The 5,459-nt window shown below is 44.1% G+C and overlaps 1 non-coding gene across 1 annotated transcript; it reads right to left on the bottom strand.

The window, feature by feature from the left end:
* Positions 1-5,101: 5,101 nt before the first annotated feature.
* On the bottom strand, positions 5,102-5,172 carry TRNAG-CCC. Its single transcript has one exon. It is a non-coding gene; the product is annotated as a tRNA-Gly (tRNA).
* Positions 5,173-5,459: the final 287 nt, after the last annotated feature.

The following is a 5,459-nucleotide window of genomic DNA, read 5'->3' as shown; positions in this document are numbered from 1 at the left end:
CCTCCTCAGATGAGGAGGGGAAGAAGTAAAGGAAAGAACAACTCACGGGTTGAGATAAGGATAATTTAATTAAAGAGAAAAAAAAATATTAAGGAAATATTATTATTAATTAAACAATTCAACTAAAGGGAAAAAAGGGAAAGGGAAAGAGGGAGGGGGGAAAGGGAATAACTAAACAAAACAAGTAAAGGCTATGTGGAAGTGCAGAGGAAAGAAATTACTCTCTACTTCCCACAAATGAGCAATGCTTGACCACATCCTTGAAGCAGGGCATCAACGCACATAGACGGTGTTCGGGAGGAGGACAGACGTTTTCGCAACGAGAGCCCACCCCTCCCCTCTTCTTCCTTTTTCCACCTTTTATTGCTGAGTGGGACATCATATGGTATGGAATATCCCTTTGGTTGGTTTAGGTCAGCTGCCCTGGTGATGTTTCTCCCCCTAGGAGGGTTAGAGAGAGTCCTGATGCTGTGCCAGCACTTCTCAGCAGCAGACACAACACCGGTGTGATACCACTGCTGTTCTAGCTACAAGTGCAGAGCGCAGCACTGTATGGGCTGCTGCAGGGAAAGTTAACATCCCAGCCAGACCCAGTACACCTCCTAAATGGGATTGGGGTAGAAGGGGCTGGGATAACAGTGCTACTTTTTGGGGACTCCAAGCTGAGACTAGGGATTTGGTAATGAAATTGGACATTCAAATAGTAAATTGTTAGACTGGAATAACCATGTTATTAATGGGGTGCTCTCAGATCCTGGAAGCAAAGACATATTTGCCTTTGAATGGAAAGACCCTGAAATGGGGTGGAAGCAGCAATACAGATGGACAGTTTTACCTCAGGGGTTTACAGGGCCACCAAATTTATTTGGGCAAGTTCTAGAAGAAATTTTGGAGCAATTCCAACCTCCAGAGGAGGTGTTACTGTTACAATATGTGGATGATCTTTTATTGTCAGGACAGGAGAAAACAGTTGTGAAGGAAGCCACTAACAAGCTATTCGACTCTCTGGGAAAACAGGGCTTGAAAGTATTGGAAAATAAATTACAAAACATAGAAAGAGAAGTCGATTATTTAGGGCATCTATTATCTGAGGGAGAATGAAGAATAAATCCAGAGTGGATTCAGGGAACTGTTGAGCTACCCCTACCCAAAGCTAAAAATAAGTAAAAAGTTTTGAGAGAGGTTTTTAAGGAATTGGGAGTCACAAAGTCCAAAGGAAAACAGATACTCCCTGAGGGGAGAGAAATGCTGAATCAAGTGCTAATGAGGCAAATATTAACCGTTTCACATCAAGAGGGTCATTGGGGTATTCAAGCAATGTGTGACACTGTGCTATGGAAATATGTATGTGTGGGAATATATATATACTCTGGATAAACAAGTATGCAAGAGTTGTGTAGTATGTCAAAAGGTAAATAGGAAAATTATCCGCAGTCATCCCAAAGGGGGGCAAGAGCCAGGAATTCAATGCTTCCAAAATGTACAGGTAGATTTTACAGAACTCCTTAGAGTAGGTAGATTTAGATACTTATTAGCCTTGGTCGATCATTTGTCAGGGTTGGTGGAAGCTTTCCCTTCAGTATCTGCTACTGCAAACATAGTAGCTAAAGTAATTCTAGAACAAATAACTCCCAGGTATAGAATTGTTGAAAATATTGACTCTGATCAAAGAAATCAGTTTATGTCAGAAATATTGCAAGGGCTAATGTGTACTCTAGGAATTAAGTGGAAATTTCACACTCCTTGGCATCCTTCCTCTTCTGGAAGGGTGGAACGGATAAGACAGTAAAGAAGCAATTGACTAAGTTCTGGAAACTCGGCTTCCCCAAACAAAGTGCTTACCTTTGGCACTTCCCCGAATTCAAACTGCACCAAGAAGTGTCACCATATGAAATATTATTTGTATTGCTGTACCTGGACAACAGGAATGAATGACCTCAAATTGAGACAAAAGATGCTTTTCTTAAGAAATATATACTTGGGCTGTCGTCCTCTTTGTCACCTCTCAGGACCTGTGGATCATTAGCTCAAACCCCACCCTTGGAAGCCCTGACCTTGCATATCCAAAACATTACTGGAACATTATCTTGCATATCCACTAACCTTGCATATTCGAAAGTGATTGTGCAGGCATGACAGTAGCATAGCAGTGGGGAGTATGTTAAGCAGATAAGGAGAAGGTCCCACTGTCCCAAAATAAGGAGAATAGCTAAGAAAAGCAGAACGAGCAGAGCAAAATCAGTAAAAACAAAAATCACCGGCCCTCTAGTCACGAGAGAAGAAGGAAAAAAAGGAAAAGGAGAAATGAACGGTTGGTCAAATAAAATTGTACATAGATGGTATAGAAGGGTGTCGAGTAGGCTATGAACCTGTAGTACTCTGCCAATGAGGAGACGGGAGAAATCAGGTGTCAGGCAATAGGGAATATAAGGTTATGATATACTTTTACTGTGCACTCCTGCTTGCAGGACGCCCACCATTGCAATCACCAATAAAATAGCTTCACAGAAGACCCTGTCTGAAAAAAATACTGAGATTTTTCTCACACTGTACATACAGACTAGGGGATGAAAGGCTGGCAAACAGCTCCGCAGAAAGGGATCTGGGGGTTTCAGTCGATGACAAGTTGAATATGAGTCAACAGTGTGCTCTGGCAGCCAGGAGGGCCAATTGTATCCTGGGGTGCATCAAGCACAGCATTGCTTGCTGGTTGAGGGAAGTGATTGTCCCATTCTATTCTCCGCTGGTGCGGTTTCACCTTGAATACTGTGTGAAATTTTGAGCACCACAGTATAAGAAGGACATAAAATTATTAGAGAGCATCCAAAGGAGGGCTACAAAGATGGTGAAGGGTCTGGAGGAGAAGATGTATGAGGAGCAGCTGAAGTCACTTGGACGGTTCAGCCTGGAGAAGAGGAAACTGAGGGGAGACCTCATAGTGGCCTACAGCTTCCTCATGAGGGGGAGCAGAAGGGCAGGTGTCGATCCCTTCTCTCTGGTGACCAGCAATAGGACCTGAGGAAATGGCTTGAAGCTGCGACAGGGGAGGTTCAGGTTGGATATCAGGAGATGTTTCTTCACTGAGTGGGTGGTCGGGCACTGGAACAGGCTCCCCAGGGAACTGGTCACAGCAGTGAGCCTGCTGGAGGTCAAGAAGCATTTGGACAGCGCTCTCAGGCATATGGTCAGATTTCTGGGTGGTCTTGTGCAGACCCAGGAGTTGGACTCAACGATCCTTTTTGTGTCCATTCCAATTCAGGAGCTTAGAAAAGCTTCAGCAACTTAGAAAATTGATTGCTTCATATGGACAGAACATTCCACAGCTCAGTCACTTGGCTTTGCAGGAATAACATGATAAAACCAGTACACATCAGTCTAATTAGCATTTGGGCTACAAAACTTCTAATACTTTTTAAAAGCCCTGGGCCAAATGCTGAAGTTTTACTTAGTTGAACCCAATCTGCTAAAGTGCCATCACCTTTAGACTTCACTTTGCTTGTGGTTGAAATTGCCACTAAATACTGATATACAAATACAAGTAGAAGATAACTGAAATAAAATAAAATAAAATAAAATAAAGAAACTGAAAAAGAACTCCACGGGATGTTATACCTTCACGTTGGGTCTTTATTAATTACTCTTCAGTGCATAGTCCCCTTTGACTAAATGAACCTTAACCAGATAGTACAGTACCATTTCCTGCCATATAGAAAATATTGGTCACTGATTTCATAGGCTGTCTGAGTTATACAGAAGGCCTCATATTTAGAATGCAAGCTTGTCTCTACAAACCAAGGAAAGAATAGTCTGTAAATCCTAACTGGAAGTTTCACTCCTAGCAGATGTAGAGGCAGGTTTTTGCATATTTTTTAAACTTTTGTAGATTAAGAATTTAACAAACGGCAATCAACGTTTAAATAGACTGTTAAGAAAAGACCTTTAATTCCAGCTCAGTTTCCCCAGTTTACTAAATGCAATCACTGGTGACAAAGTTTGAGGAAGTAGACATTGTAGCCAAGCTTTTTAAAAGAATGCCAGTTGTTTAAACAGGAACCATTTAAGTGGAGTTTAGCTATCTCTGACTTTCCGCTGCCTTCATGGTTTCTGCAGGTCCTCAGTTATAATTTATAAAGGTGTATTTGCTCACAGAAGACTGTCAAATATACAAAGCAATTGCTGTCCAAGTAGCTATACTTTCTTCTCCCTGCACTGCTGTCTTGGCTGTATTGGTAGAGACAAGGAGGCAGCAGCACAGCCAGGGTCCTAGGGACACATACAACACCTCTATCACATAGGCAGGAGCTTCAACTCCTGCAGGAATCTTCAATTTCAATTTCATATTTACACAGAATCACAGAATCACAGAATTGTCTAGGTTGGAAGAGACCTCCAAGATCACCGAGTCCAACCTCCGACCTAACGCTAACAAGTCCTCCACTAAACCATATCCCTAAGCACTACATCTAAACATCTTTTAAAGACCTCCAGGGATGGTGACTCAACCACTTCCTGGGCAGCCTATTCCAGTGACTAACAACCTGTTCAGTAAAGAAGTTCTTCCTAATATCCAAACTAAACCTCCCCTGGTGCAACTTTAGCCCATTCCCCCTCGTCCTGTCACCAGGCACGTGGGAGAATAGACCAACACCCACCTCGCTACAGCCTCCCTTCAGGCACCTGTAGAGTGCGATAAGGTTGCCCCTGAGCCTCCTCTGAACAATCCCAGCTCCCTCAGCCGCTCCTCGTAAGACTTGTTCTCCAGACCCTTCACCAGCTTCGTTGCCCTTCTCTGGACTCGCTCGAGCACCTCCATGTCCTTCTTGTAGCGAGGGGCCCAAAACTGAACACAGTACTCGAGGTGTGGCCTCATCAGAGCCGAGTACAGGGGGACAATCACTTCCCTGGACCTGCTGGCCACATTGCTTCTTATACAAGCCAGGATGCTGTTGGCCTTCTTGGCCACCTGAGCACACTGCTGGCTCATATGCAGCCGACTATGAACCAAAACTCCCAGGTCCTTCTCTGCCAGGCAGCTTTCCAACCAAGAAACCTGAGAGCCCCCTTCCCTGGGGACAGGCTCTGAGCAGCTGCAGGAACTGCATGCACCAGCTGGGAATCGAACCCGGGTCGCAAGAATGGGAATCTTGCATGATACCACTACACCACTGGTGCTAAATCATAGAATCATAGAATCATATATTATCCCGAATTGGAAGGGACCCATAAGGATCATCGAGTCCAACTCCTGGCACCACACAGGTCTACCCAAAAATTCAGACCATATGACTAAGAGCACAGTCCAAACACTTCTTAAACTCCGACAGGCTAGGTTCCGTGACTACATCCCTAGAGAGCCTGTTCCAGTGCGGGACAACCCTCTTGGTGAAGAACCTTTTCCTGATATCCAGCCTGAACCTCCCCTGCCGCAGCTTGACACCATTCCCATAGGTCCTATTGCT

Source organism: Oxyura jamaicensis, unplaced genomic scaffold, assembly GCF_011077185.1.
Source record: "Oxyura jamaicensis isolate SHBP4307 breed ruddy duck unplaced genomic scaffold, BPBGC_Ojam_1.0 oxyUn_random_OJ69477, whole genome shotgun sequence".
Lineage (NCBI taxonomy): Eukaryota > Metazoa > Chordata > Aves > Anseriformes > Anatidae > Oxyura > Oxyura jamaicensis.
This window is presented reverse-complemented; position numbering and strand designations above follow the sequence as displayed.